Raw genomic sequence first — 14902 nt, forward strand, 5'->3', positions numbered from 1 at the left:
TGGTGAATTTCAGCTTGTCCAATTCACTCCTCAACTCCTTAACTTCTCTGGTGAGCCTCTGTTCTGAGCTTGAACCTTCAGATCTATTTGATCTGTCATAGTCTTCACCATAAGTGTCATTGCTCAATGCTAAGTTCTCCACTAGCTCTAAAGCAGCATGTATCTCTTTACCCAGAAAGTTCCCATTGGAAGCAGTATCCAGCTGGTTTCTAATCTTGGGAAGAGCTCCCCTATACAGTGTGCTGAGAAGAGAAGCCTCACTAAACCCATGGTGTGGGCATTGGTTTGTGTAGCTCCTGAATCTCTCATATGCTTCACCAAAACTTTCATTGCTGTGCTGAGTGAAGCTAGAGATTTGGTTCCTCAGTTTTGCAGTTCTTGAGGTGGAGAAGAACTTAGATAAGAAGGCTTGCTTGCATTGCTCCCAGGTTTGAATGGAGCCTCTTGGAAGATTCTTCTCCCATTGATGAGCTTTATCACCAAGACTGAATGGGAATAGTCTTAGCTTGAAGCTGTCTTCTGAAACTCCATTTATCTTGGTCAGATCGCACACCTTATCAAACTGGTCCAAGTGTTCCAAGGGATCTTCCATTGCTAACCCATGGAACTTTGAGTTCTGGACCATATTCAGCAATGATGCTTTCACTTCAAAGTTGTTGTTTTGCACAGGTGGTGCCTGAATACCAGCTCCATACTGATGAGCATTGGCCCTGTCATTCTCTCCAACATAGACTTGGGGTTGCTCATATCTTCTTTGCTGTGGTTGGAAAGGGTGGGGTTGGTGGTGCACCTGGTGTCTTTGCTGAACATTGGCCTGATGCCTCTGTTGATGAGCTTGAGCTTGTCCCTGGTGGACATAAGCTTGTTGATGGTGCACCTGTTCCTGCTGAACATTACCCTGGTGAAGCCCTTGACCAACTCCAATACCAGCCCCATGACCTTGAGCCTGTTGCTCCTGAACTGGTTGTTCTATATCTACTACGTGATCTCCTTGTTCTGCCATCTCAGTCTGATCAATTTGTCTACCACGTCTGTCTCTTCTCCTCCTTGGTACCAAAAGGTTGATGTTGTCGTTTAGAGGAAAAGGAGGACCACAGCTTCTTGATCTAGACCTGGTGTTCATACACCTGAAATCACAAACAGAACTTGAAAGGAATCAGTAAAAACAAGAAAGTAAGCACTTGATCTCAAGAACAGATCAGAGCTTAATGCTAATCAAACCACAATTTGGCAACGGCGCCAATTGATAGATAAGACTTTTTAGGGTCTCAGGGCTATCAATCCCCTTGTCAATGTAGCACAAAGAGGTTTATCAATCCAGATGTGGTGTTAGACACTAAGCTATATGATCAAGTTCTTAATTCAAGCAAACAAGAGTGGGTTTTGATTAATCTAGAGACAACTATAAACATAAACAGGATTAAAGACTAATGACAATGAAAAATGGTGTGAATATGATATGATGGAGGCATGAGATTCTAGACATGATAGTTGGTCAGGGTGCTTTGGTGTTAAACTAGAAATGCTAATGACAATGATGAGACATGATTCAAGTGATTAAGAATTCTAATCTAGGTTAATCCTCTCATGAAAGTATTAACCCCTATACTAATCCATTTTCAAACCAAATTTCCATTTGTGAAATATGAATCAATATGCATTAATAAACAGTTCTCAATGATCATTCAAGCATTTAACAAATCATTCCCATGATGAAAAATTACTTAAACCTCTAACACAACTCTTTCAGGAATTTCATCAAACACTTTTGGTGCATGAAATTTCCAGAATCTAGATCTCAAGTGATTATCAAGGATCTAGCATAGAGAACAGTTGTTTAGAGAAATGAACCAATGAATCTAGCCCTAAGCACCCCTAATCTAACACTTTAGCACCCTAACCTACACATCTAGAACCTCATTAAGGTGACTACTCACTAATCATGATCAACACACTAAACCCTTTGCAAGATGTGTTGTTAATCATGATTAGAAGTTGATTCTGATGATAAGAAATGATGAACCAGATGGAAAGAAACTGCAAAATCGATTTAAACTCTCTAAAACAAAGTGTATTCAGTGGTTTTTCACAAAAGGGGGAAAAAGACTAAAAGTAGATTCAGTCCTCCTTTACAAATTAGGTCTAAAAACCTTATAAAGGAGGCTTGGGCGAACCGGGTCAACCCGGAACAAACCGGGTACTGACCCGGCCTTGATGGGCAAAGAAGGGTTTGCCACGGTCTGGTGTGTCCTTGGTGTGACCGTGGCATTCCTGACCGTGTCAAAGACTTCATTGTGTTCTTGGTTCATTTTGATGCCACGATCTGATCAAGCTTCATCTGGGACTCGTGGCAAGTTAACCGTGTCGAACGCCGAAGATGTGTAAAGGTTGCCACGGTCAAGCCCCCAGACCGTGGCATTCAGACCGTGCCAAAACCCGCATGCATGTGAAGACCTTCCCAGCCAAGTATATGCTTGCCACGGCCAAGTCTCAGGCCGTGGCATTGAGATCGTGTCAAAAGCCGAAACTGTGTAGAAGTTATCTCCAGCCACTTGTTCATTTGCCATGGTCAAATCCCAGACCGTGGCATTAAGCTCGTGCCAATCGCCGAAGGTTTCAAGATGTTGCCACGGCCAAGCCTCATACCGTGGCATTTAGGCCGTGTCAATCGCCGAACGGTTGCTAAGTTCCTCTCAGCCAAGTGTGTGTTTGCCACGGTCAAGTGTAGACCATGGCATGAAGATCGTGTCATTGGCCGAGGGTGCACAAAAGTTGCCACGGCTAAGTGTGGACCGTGGCATTGAAATCGCGGCATGTTTAACTTAGTCATCCGGGGCTGTCTGGACCATCTCGCATTCCGGAGAGTGTAACTTCCTGGAGACTTGTCCGAATTGAGTGATTCCGGTTGCAGAAGACAGAGGACTCATTTATCTCCAACTTTGATGAAGGAAGTTTCAGTGCTTGGGAAGTGTAAGGTTTCCTGGAGGGCATATCTTTGAAGTGCATTTACACGACCAGAGAGAGGCGTCTAAACATGTGTCCATTCCGGAGACCGTATCTTTCTGCTCAAAGCTCCGAATTGACTGATCTCGGATGTTCTAGAAAGAAGACTCAAATGTCTCTGATTCTCATGAAGGCCCCGGAAACTGAATCGGCCTGAAAGTGCACCGTCCTTCGCATCCTTCAATACTGATCTGCTCGGTCCGGAATACCTGCGAGACAGGGGTTCCTTCCGACTAGCTTATCTCTCTGCTCACACGTCCGAATTCCACGATTCTACTTGCTATGAGACCGTGCTCCAATGCTCTCCAACTTCTATGAAGGACCCGCCGTCTGAATCGGACCGGAAGGCTCCCCGGACAGGCGATTTCTGAGACTCGTTCACACCCGGAGATTTTGGCCGATACACTTCATTCGCGGTACATGGAAATGGCCGGTAAAGCTTCCCGCGGTACATGAAAATGGCCGGTAAAACCTTCCTGGCCAGCGAGAATGGCCGATAATCTCCCAAGACCCAATTTTTCCACTTTTTCAAGCTTTGCTCACCATTCCACCTCCTGGATTCATCTTTTCAACTCCACATTCACCTGATAGACACTCAAAACATGCAATAGACTGATTGGGACCTAATGCATCTCCTAAGTTCTAAAACAAACCCTAAGGACCTAAAATGCATGAAATAAAACATGATTTGGAATGATTTATGCAACCTAAATGATGCAAATTATGAACATATCAGATAACACAGTCCCCTGTGTTATAAAAGCATGAGAAAGAGGAAAAATCAAATTCAAAATGCAAATGACAAATGAAAAATGCTGAATGCTCATTTACAAGTGTTTGGAGTGATACCTGGTGTGGTTCTTATGCAAAGGTGGAGTGAGTATCTGCACCAGATGAGGCTAGACATCACTGGAGATGGGTTTTGCTTGGCCTTAACTCCCTTTCTCAGCCTTCTCACAAGTTTCATTTCATTTTGTTCTTGAGCCATAGCCTCCAAAAGTTACCTGGGACCTGAGAACACCTCACAAAACCATCAAAAGATCCTAAAACATAAAAATAAAGAAAAGAAAAGATTAAAAGAACTATGTACAAGGATAAGCTTGGGGTGTCTCCCAAGAGCACTTTGTTTAAAGTCTCTAAGTTTGACTTTGCAAAACCTGTTCTTAGTTGGGGTGAGGAGGAGCACTGATACTCTTTAGCATTTCAATGGTCTTGAGCATGAAAGCTGAGGTTGGATGCCCTTGATAACCAGTAGACCCTTGTCCTTGATTTCCCATCTTGAGGCCTTTGTTCACCAGCTCCTGAACACCATCTGGGTCCTTATCAAGTATTGCCTTGTGAGACCTCCCCTGAACTCAGCAAACAGTCCTGATTTCCCATTGCATCTAGCTTATACTTAAGAGATCCATCATCATCAGGCCAAGGAGTCAGAGTAAAGTCTTAAGAAGAAGGATCAAGTTCAATGCTCTTATCTTTTGATGTTGAGCCATCACTCATGGTGTTCATCAGCTTTAGACCATCAAGTGTAGGAGACCATGAGAGCAAGATGTCTTCTTCTCTGATCAATGGCCCTCCAGAGTCATACTTATAACCATTGGGGTGAGTTTCTTTCTCCGTTTCCAAAGCTGAAAAAGATTGGAATCCACCTTAGTGACAACGCCGTATTTTGACCTCTTTTATGGATCGTTTTGAAATACTTTTTCTATGTTTTTAATTGCTTTCAAGTACTTTTATTACGTTTTTCTAGTATTTGTAGTTCCAAGACTCTTTTCAGGTAACTTAGGGAAAAGCTTAACAAAATGGATAGAAAACCAGATTTCAGCTCAGAATCAAATCGTCAGAAGTTCACCCCTGATTGAAGGCCTTCTCACCATCTGATCCAGCTAAAATTTGGAGATCTTAAATATGGAAGTATCAGCTTTCCAGCACACTTTACAGCTTGGCAATCCAACGGTTCATCAAAAGATACGCGAAGAGCAAGATGTCCCGTAAACCAGCCGGCAAGCGTTTCCACCCGCGGCCAACAGAGCATTTTCCGCGGTCACAACCGCCGCGACCGCGACCAGCCACCCATTCCCCGCGGTCACACTCATCCCGACCGCGGCCAGCCAACTCCGACTTTGAAGACTATAAATACATGTCATTTAGGTCGTTTTTAGAGGGGAAGAAGAGAGACGAAATACTTTACAGAAATTTTATTTTAAGCTTTGTTTTTAGGTTTTAGGGAGAGAGAGATCTGTCTCTTGAACCCTTGTTCACTTTTTTTCAATTTCGGTTTCTATTCTACTTTTTAATACTATGTTTTTGATTTCGTTCATCATGTCTGAGTAGTTTTATTGTTGGGATTAAGGGATTTTTGATGGGGATCTATATGTTCGATGAGGATTCCATGAGCTTTTTAGCCGAATCTTAGAACTTTTTCTTCTGAATTCGTTTTTACTGCATTAGAGTAGCGTCATGAACTACAATCTGATCCAGATGCTTGGTGGCACGAAAGTGTTCATCCGGTGTCAGATCTAGTTTGGGAGAGCAAAACAAACACAGGAGTGGAAACCTACCGATGGGCGATTTGTGAATGCTGACGAGTCTTAAACATAATGCGTCTCTTCTTTTCCAGGGCCAGAGTGGAAACCTACTGGTCAGGGTTGAAAGAGATAGTTGTCTATGATCACGACAGTGGCGTATTCATACGTCCGTGACTCCAGTTCAAAAAGTTTAAGCTAAGATCTTATCAATTTTACTCTCTAGCAATGTTTTGAATCGTTCGTACCCCTGAGAAAACTTCCCTGAAGCCCAGCACTTTCATTCTTATAGATTCACACCGTTTTATTTCAAGCTTTAGTTCAATATTTTCATTCCCTTTCAATCGATTTTCGTTTAAGCAATTATGTTAGCCGTTTTTCCCGTTTTTACCCGTTCTCGTTAAGTTTAGTTATTAGGTCATTTAATTCCCGTATTTTCTTTTAAGATTTCGTTTTTACATTTTAAACACACCACCAAACCCCCACAAAACCGTTTTGGTTCTAGACTTCCTTACTTTATACTTATTTCAAAGGGTTTTTGCAGGAAAAGATCCTCCTTCCCTGTCGATTCGATCCCTAAGTACTACAATCGATCAGTGTGCACTTGCGGCTATTGATTTCATTTAGGGTAAAACTTGACACCCTCACGACACACCGACATCAAGTTTTTGGGGCCGTTGCCGGGGAAGGCATGCGTTTTCTTTTCTGCAAAACCCTAAAAAAGGTTGGTAAATCGACTCTAGAACACCTTTTCTACTTTTTTTTCGTTTTTGGTTCTTCTTGTTTCAGGTTATGAATCAATGAACCATATGAAACGAAATTACTACTATGAGGGAGGGTTTTACAACACCCTCAAGCCACTCGACACCGAGAAGCACAATACATTAGTGATATCTCCTCAATGGATCAGAATTCAATTCCGAACCACCACACAAGAAGACTTCGCAGCCACAACAAATCAATTTGCGAAGGTTTAGAGGAACAAGGATTCTACTGGGACCACGACCCTTATTCAACTTACAATGCCCACAGAGATATCCATGATCCTCTCTTTGATGAAGATATGTCGTCTGTCTCCCAAACCGAGATTGATGATATGCTTCAAGAGCTCAATAAATCTATGGATGATGGGTATTGGGTAGCTTGTGAAGTAGATGGAGAATCCTCCATAAAGTTTGTTAGAAAGAGGCCATCAAATGAAATTCCTTTGGATCATCACGTCATGGAAGCCAGCCATCAAGAAAAAGGAGAACCTCTTTCTATCCCTAGTGACGATCTCGTCTCTACCGATTCGTTCAAGTGTTCTGGAGATGACATACAAGATCATAAGTCACTTCCTCTTGATGAAACAAAGCCTTTTTCTCCTTCAGATCCTCACCATCTTGACTGTGAGACAGACCACGTGAAAGAGGATACACTAATGGTGACATCAAAACCACCATTGGAGGCGCTTTCTAAGACGAAGGATTCCGAGAAGTTTGATGCCCCATTCTCAATCAAGGAAGTGAAATTTCGTGATTCTCTTTGTGAATCTGGACCTGATGTGAATCTCATACCAAAGACCATTGCAGAGAATACAGGTATTTCGATTTTTCATCCCTCAAGATTTATATTCACTATGGAGATTTTTCTGGTGCAGCTCTACTTGGTTCCAAACCAGAATTGCCTTTTCAAGGGAAAGGTTGTCTTGTTTCGACTGGTTACCATGCTATGGAGATGAGAAACAATGCAACAAAACCCTTGATACTTGGTATTTCGTTCCTAGCATCTGTTGGAACACTCATCAACTACCTGCATCAACATATGAGTTTCCTGAAGATCAACAAGAAAACCCCATACCCGGTGATTACTACAAGGAACTCTCATTGTTTGATCATAGGTAGCATAGAAGATCCAATATTTGACCTTGGAGGAGCTACAAAGGATCTTGGATACGTTCCAGAAAGAAGAGCACCCAAAGAAAACACCGGATTTACAAGTTTGACGAACAAAGGTATTTTCTTATGTACACCTTCAATCAATGCTCATATGAGAGGTGATGGAGACTTAATTGAAGCAAGAGTGAAGCATAAATGGCCCTCAAGACTCTTTTCCGAAGACTATCCACAAGGATAAAGAATTGGAGACAAAAAGCAAGAGGGTCTATACATCTCTCCTAGGACATTCGGCACCGCGGTCGCGTGTGCGCTACCACCGCCAACCCATGTTTTTCCGCGGTCGCGACACTTGTACCCGCGGCGAAACCACTTTTCCCCGCAGTCGCGACACTTCCACCCGCAGAGAATGCTCTTTATACCGACCCTTGGACAGTTCAAGCCATGGCGACACCTCTCCAACCAAATTGTCCTCACCTTGGATGCTTAACCATCTCCACCACTTCAGATCATAAAGGATCATCTGTCCTTATATCTTGCAACATGGTTCAATGCTATGACATGAGAGAGACCTTATTCACCTCATCATACAAGCATCTAAGACGTTCTCCTATCACAAGTGGTGTTGAAGACTCATACCTTAAAGAAGTTCCAAGACTGATTTTTGATCCTGGAGGAGGCTACCATCTCAAACCTAATGACGAAATTTCCAATTGGGAATGGCGTTATAAGGGATATACAAAGGAAAGACAAGGAGAAGCAAAGAGTACTTGTCCCAAGACGTTCCCTTTTAAGGACTGAGCCACGTCCTACACCAAAGTCGAGCTAAACAAAAAAGCCAAAAAAATAAAAAAAACAGAAAAAAAAAAAACCAAAAAGAAGGATGGTCCCTGACTGCTCGGCCTAGCAGGAACCAAAGAGAAGCAGGAAGAAGCCGCGAGATAAGCCCCCGCAGTCACAGGTGTTATGACCGTGGGAAACACCCCTTCGACTGCGGTCGCATCTTCCTGACCGCAGCCAAGCACAGGTTTGCCGCAGTCGCGTGGCTCCTGACTGCGGCAAATGGTCGTTGAGATCAAACCTGACCCCAAACCACCCACTTCACCTCATTCCACCTCACCAATCCCCACTCCGCCTCATTCATCACCCTCCACCACCTTCATCACCACCTATCACCTTTCCAAACCTCTTCGAATGAATCCGGTTCATCTCCACCAGCATCCCAGATCCAGGTAAGTTCTCTTTGGCCTTACCAATTCGATTATCTATGCATTTTTCTCATCCAATCTCGACTTGTTTCACACTGAGAACAGTGTGATTTAAGTCTGGGGGAGGATTTCATCCCTTTCTAACCACTTTTCTTTCATGAGTCTTGCATTATCTACACTTTTTGCATTTTCCTAAAAGTTTTTCAAAATCGGTTTACCACTCTTTGTTGATCCTGAATGGCTAGTTCATCTTTAGCTAGTTCCCCACCTTAACCAATCCTCTTTAAACCACATGCACTCTTGTTTTCTATTGTCTTATAAGCAGATAAGTGCAAAAACGTTGGAGAGAAAGAGGAACGACGCAGTTTTCAGTCACCAAGGACAGAGACCTGCGATTTGCCGGAAAGGTTCCCGGAAGGATTCAACACAAAAGGAAGCTCAGTTTGCCTTAGAAAAATCTCAAATTTTGGTACAATCTCGTTCTCTAGTCTCTCTCTCTTTAAAAGGCATTTCCTTTTCAAAAAAAAAAAAAAAATCCGAAAAAAGAGGAAATAAAAGCCTTAGAGAGTCTAGAGAGGTCAAATTTTAAGTCCCAAGGCAACTGGAATTCGAATTTTATGGAGTTTTGGAGATCATTTTCTGATTCCCGGAAAGAATCTAAGTCTGGGGGAATAGCTGTTCACAACAAAGGAGGAAGGATTATGCAACAACATTTGACAAGAAGAAGTGACTGAAAATTGCGGTCATCAACAGGTCCTTATCTCTCTTACGGTTTTGCATATTATCTTGCATCCTCCAGATTCATCAGGTAACCCGAAACACTTTAAATCCACCACTTAAACAGCCCTTTAATGCCAAACGCCGTCTACCCTGGATGATGTCTTTAATGAGAACTCACTATTGAACTTAATGAATGTAGAGAGCTAGTTGACTGGAATCAAGATTTAGATTGTTTAAGTTTTGCATGATGGAAAAAGTGGACTAGTATCTCTTGTGCATTGGTGAGAATTTTCTAGTCTAAGTTGTGGATTGATGCACTATCTTTGGTCCTAGTTTAGGAGTTCATGTCTCTGAGATTTGTGCATTTCCTATTTTTGTTTTCACTAAACCAGTTTAGGCTTTTGCTTTGTTTGAGGACAAACAAAGGTTTAAGTCTAGGGGAGTTGATAACACCGTATTTTGACCACTTTTATGGATCATTTTGAAATACTTTTTCTATGTTTTTAATTGCTTTCCAGTACTTTTATTACGTTTTTCTAGTATTTGTAGTTCAAAGACTCTTTTCAGGTAACTTAGGGAAAAACTTAACAAAATGCATAGAAAACCAGATTTCAGCTCAGAGTCAAACCGTCAGAAGTTCATCCCTGATTGAAAGCCTTCTCACCGTCTGATCCAGCTCAAATTTGGAGATCTTAAAGATGGAAGTATCAGTTTTCCAGCACACTTTACAGCTTGGCAATCCAACGGTTCAATCAAAAGATACGCGAAGAGCAAGATGTCCTGTAAACCAGCCGCAAGCGTTTCCACCCGCGGCCAACAGAGCATTTCCCGCGGTCACAACCGCCGCGACCGCGGCCAGCCATCCATTCCCCGCGGTCGCACTCATCCCGACCGCGGCCAGCCAACTCCGACTTTGAAGGCCCATTTCTGAAGCCCGTATCACTTTCCCAGCCTCAATTCCGGAACCCTAGACACCAGAGAGTATTGGAGACTATAAATATATGTCATTTAGGTCGTTTTTAAAGGAGAAGAAGAGAGACGAAATACTTTACAGAAATTTTACTTTAAGCTTTGTTTTTAGGTTTTAGGGAGAGAGAGATCTGTCTCTTGAACCCTTGTTCTTTCTTTTTCAATTTCAGTTTCTATTCTACTTTTTAATACTATGTTTTTGATTTCGTTCATCATGTCTGAGTAGTTTTATTGTTGGGATTAAGGGATTTTCGATGGGATCTATATGTTCGACGAGGATTCCATGAGCTTTTTAGCCGAATCTTAGAACTTTTTCTTCTGAATTCGTTTTTACTGCATGAGAGTAGCGTCATGAACTACAATCTGATCCAGATGCTTGGTGACACAAAAGTGTTCATCCGGTGTCAGATCTAGTTTGGGAGAGCAAAACAAACACAGGAGTGGAAACCTACCGATGGGCGATTTGTGAATGCTGACGAGTCTTAAACATAATGCGTCTCTTCTTTTCCAGGGCCAGAGTGGAAACCTACTGGTCAGGGTTGAAAGAGATAGTTGTCTATGATCACGACAATGGCGTATTCATACGTCCGTGACTCCAGTTCAAAAAGTTTTAGCTAAGATATTATCAATTTTACTCTCTAGCAATGTTTTGAATCGTTCGTACCCTTGAGAAAACTTCCCTGAAGCCCAGCACTTTCTTTCTTATAGATTCACACTGTTTTATTTCAAGCTTTAGTTCAATATTTTCATTCCATTTCAATCGATTTTCGTTTAAGCAATTAGGTTAGTCGTTTTTCCCGTTTTTACCCGTTCTTGTTAAGTTTAGTTATTAGGTCATTTTAATTCCCGTATTTTCTCTTTTTAAGATTCGTTTTTACATTTTAAACACACCACCAAAACCCCCACAAAACCGTTTGGTTCTAGACTTCCTTACTTTATATTTCTTTTGAAGGCTTTTGCTGGAAAGATCCTCCTTCCCTGTGGATTCGATCCCTAAGTACTACAATCGATCATCTGTGCACTTGCGGCTATTGATTTTATTTAGGGTAAAACTTGACACCCTCACGACACACCGACATCACTTAGGCGGTTCTATCTCTTGAACAATTGATCCACAAAATTCAGCCAAAGGAGGTGTAAAAGGGTAAGAGACATCCTTATCCACCTTTGTGAGAACCACTCTTTGAGTATCAAAGTAAATCATTGCACCAGTGGTGTTGAGAAATGAAGTTCCTAGCACTAGGGGGAGCTCTTTGGTCTTCTTCATCTTCATGATCACAAAATCAGTGGGAATTATACATTCACCAACCTGTAGTGGATAGTTTTTCAAAAACCCATATGGTTTTTTGGAGTAAGAATCTCCAAAGGTGATAGAAGAAGGGTAGGACGTTATAGAATTGACCTTTAGCTTCTCCATCATGTCCTTAGACATTATGCTAACACTTGACCCTGAGTCACACAAAGCATTCTCCACTTTAAAGTTGCCAAGAGTGCAAGAGATGGTGAACTTCCCTGGGTTGCCTAGCTTTGGGAGGGTGGTGGGCTTCATGAGTTGATTCAGAGGTGGAGGCACTATTTGTTGGATTTGCTTGACCAGTTGGCAGCTCTGTTGTTGCAGTAGACCTTGAAGCATTCCCTTGCTGAACAGAAATAAACTGAACCGGCTGCCCCCACACTTTCTTCCTCAATGTCCTCATTGAGTTCATGTAAGAATCCCATGAAATCATCTATAATGGCGTCCTCATCCACATGAGTTTGTGCAGTTTCACTAGAAACATGACTATAAAGAAGGTCTTCAATCTCTTGCACAGCAGCTGAATGGTCATCATTGGAGTAGATGGCATTGCAATAATCCTTTGGGTTTTGAACAGCTTTACCAGGAAGAGAGCCTTGAGGTTCTGAAATACAAATGCCCTTGTTCTTCTAAAGAGTCTTAATATCAGATCCTAGTGTCTTAAGTTCAGAACTCAGTTCAAGACACTTGGATTCCATCTTCTGTTGTCCTAATAAGAGTTGATTTGTGAAGCTATTCCCTTGATACTGAACCCCTGGTTTCTGAAAACCCTGTTGACCTTGGAAGTGACCTTGGTACTGATTCTGTTGAACAAGGCTTTGAGGAGGGTAGACTTGGTCTTGTGTGTTGGCCACATTGTTGGTCTTATAGGATAAGTTCTGGTGTTTCTTGAAGTTGTTGTACCCATTGAACTTTTACTGATTCCCCATGAAGTGCAACTCCTCTTGAGTGAGACCCTCTTCATTGATATTGGTAAAGCATCCCATCTTCTCACTCAAATAGTTTATAGGCTTTTGAATGGCAACTAGGGCTTTGTCAAGCTTGATATGCAGCGCTTTGATATTCTCTTCCACGCTTTGTTGTGTACTAGAGGCCTCACATCTGTTAGCTCTATCAAAGTCCTCTCCATAGGTGTCTTGGCTCATTGCTAAGTTCTCAATCCATAGCTGCGTTGATTTCTTTTGCCAAGAAATTCCCATTTGATGCTGTGTCCAACTGATTCCTGATCTTGGGAACAGCTCCTCTATACAAATTGCTAAGGATAGAGGCTTCTGAAAAGCCATGATGTGGACACTGATTTGTGTAGCTTCTAAACCTGTCCCAAGCTTCTCCAAAGGTTTCATTAGAAAGCTGAGTGACGCTTGAAATCTGGTTCCTTAGCTTGGCAGTCCTTGAAGTGGAGAATAACTTGGACAGAAATGCTTGCTTGCATTGTTCCCAAGTGTGGATTGAACCTGGAGGTAGATTCTTCTCCCACTGATGAGCTTTGTCTCCCAAGCTAAAAGGAAACAGCCTTAGCTTGAAACCATCTTCAGAGACTCCATTTATCTTAGTTAAGTTGCACACCTTATCAAACTACTCTAGATGATCAAAAGGATCTTCCATGGGGAGTCCATGAAATTTAGAGTTTTGAACCATGGTGAGTAGTGATGCCTTAACCTTAAAGTTGTTGGCTTCAACCGGCGGAACTTGAATTCCTGCACGATGCTGATGTGCATTGGCTTGGTCATTCTCTCCAACATAGACCGGTTGTGGCTGAAGACGTCTGGGTGGGTTTGGGTGGGGCTGTGGTGGATTAACCTGAGGTCGGTCTTGGTTCTGATTACCCTGAGCTTGTCCCTGATGGACCTGAGCTTGTTGAACCTGAATTCCAATCCCATTACCAGCTCTTTGGCCGTGGTCAGCTTCTTGAGCCTGATGCTCATTCCCAACTTGCTGATCCATTCCTAATCTTTCCAAGTGAACAGCTTTTTCTCTTTATCATAAACCTGAAAACAAAGACAGAACTTGAAAGGTGATCAGTAAAACAAAAGAAACTTGATCTCAAAAACTATATCAGAAACTAATGCTAACAATCCCCACACAATATGGCAATGGCGCCAATTAATAACTAAGAATTTTTTAGGTTCTTAAAGGGTTATCAATCCATTTACTGTTGCAGCATAAAGGGTATCAATCCAAATGTGTGGTAGTTAGGAACTAGTTTATGTGACAAGTTCTCAAGTCAAGTGAGACGAGAAAGATTTTTGGTGACAAGAAACAAGAAAGCATAAAACAAGAAACAAGCAAAGCAAGATGATTAATTACTAAACAAGCAAGCAAACAAACAAGATGATGATCAAGCAAATGATGAAAGATAAACCTCTAGATATGATAATTGATTAGGTCGCTTTAGATATTGATTCATGATACTAAGAACATAATGCAATACTTGTTACTCTTTAGTCTAGTGATATATCATGGTTTTTATGGTTTTTAACCATGGTGTATGTCTTATTTATAGAGTCTTTTTAGTGTCTTTCGAGTCTTTTGGAGTCTTTTCAGGTCATAGGTACGTTTGGAGCTTAACTGGAGACTTTGGAGCACTTTGGAGCTTAATCAGGATCAAATTCGTCAAGTATGGATTTTGTGCTTTAGTGACGCTCGACACCATGGAGAGTGACGCGCGACACTTGTTAGAGAAATAAGGAAAAGGCGATTTTGTTTCCTATTTGAAGAAGGAGTTGGGCCCAAACGTTTTCAAGGAAGCCCAAAGCGTGTCTTAGAGATATATATAGGATTTTTATTCCCTTTTTACGTTAACCTTAGATTTTCTTAGAGAGAGTTTTTGTTTTTGAGAGTTTTTGGGGAGACAAGTCTGAAACTCTGTTCCGGAGAGAGAAGATTTCGAACCCCTGTTTATTAATCTATTTACTGCTTACTGCAAGTTATTCAATCATGCTTATTGCTTCAATCTCCATGTCTGAGTAGTTTGCTTGTTAGGTTTAGGGTTCTCATAAAGGATTTCATTGGATGTTAGATTGATTGGTTAGTTAGGGTTCATAATCTATTTAGTTCTTCACCATAGGTTGTTCTTAAAGCTAATTCTGGATTGGCCACCTAGAACTTAGATCTTAGGTTGCTTAATTGACACGGAAGTGTAATTGAATAACTGGAAAGAACCTAGGGTGAGCAAAGTAGCTATTCACAAAGGAATTTGGTTTAGATACTTTGTGAACATATCGAACTTGAGCATTAAAGCTGGTTTAAATCTTTAGGGTTTGCAAAGGAATTTGGAATTCTAGGATTTTGACTTAGATAATTCTCACAACG

General features: G+C 41.7%; 2 non-coding genes across 2 annotated transcripts; both read left to right on the forward strand.

Moving 5' to 3' along the window:
* The first annotated feature begins 263 nt into the window (after positions 1–263).
* On the forward strand, positions 264–370 carry LOC112085571. The gene has a single exon (XR_002898874.1). It is a non-coding gene; the product is annotated as a small nucleolar RNA R71 (small nucleolar RNA).
* Positions 371–12866: 12496 nt separating this feature from the next.
* On the forward strand, positions 12867–12973 carry LOC112085758. Its single transcript, XR_002899057.1, has one exon. It is a non-coding gene; the product is annotated as a small nucleolar RNA R71 (small nucleolar RNA).
* Positions 12974–14902: the final 1929 nt, after the last annotated feature.

Source organism: Eutrema salsugineum, unplaced genomic scaffold, assembly GCF_000478725.1.
Source record: "Eutrema salsugineum unplaced genomic scaffold, Eutsalg1_0 scaffold_3, whole genome shotgun sequence".
NCBI lineage: Eukaryota > Viridiplantae > Streptophyta > Magnoliopsida > Brassicales > Brassicaceae > Eutrema > Eutrema salsugineum.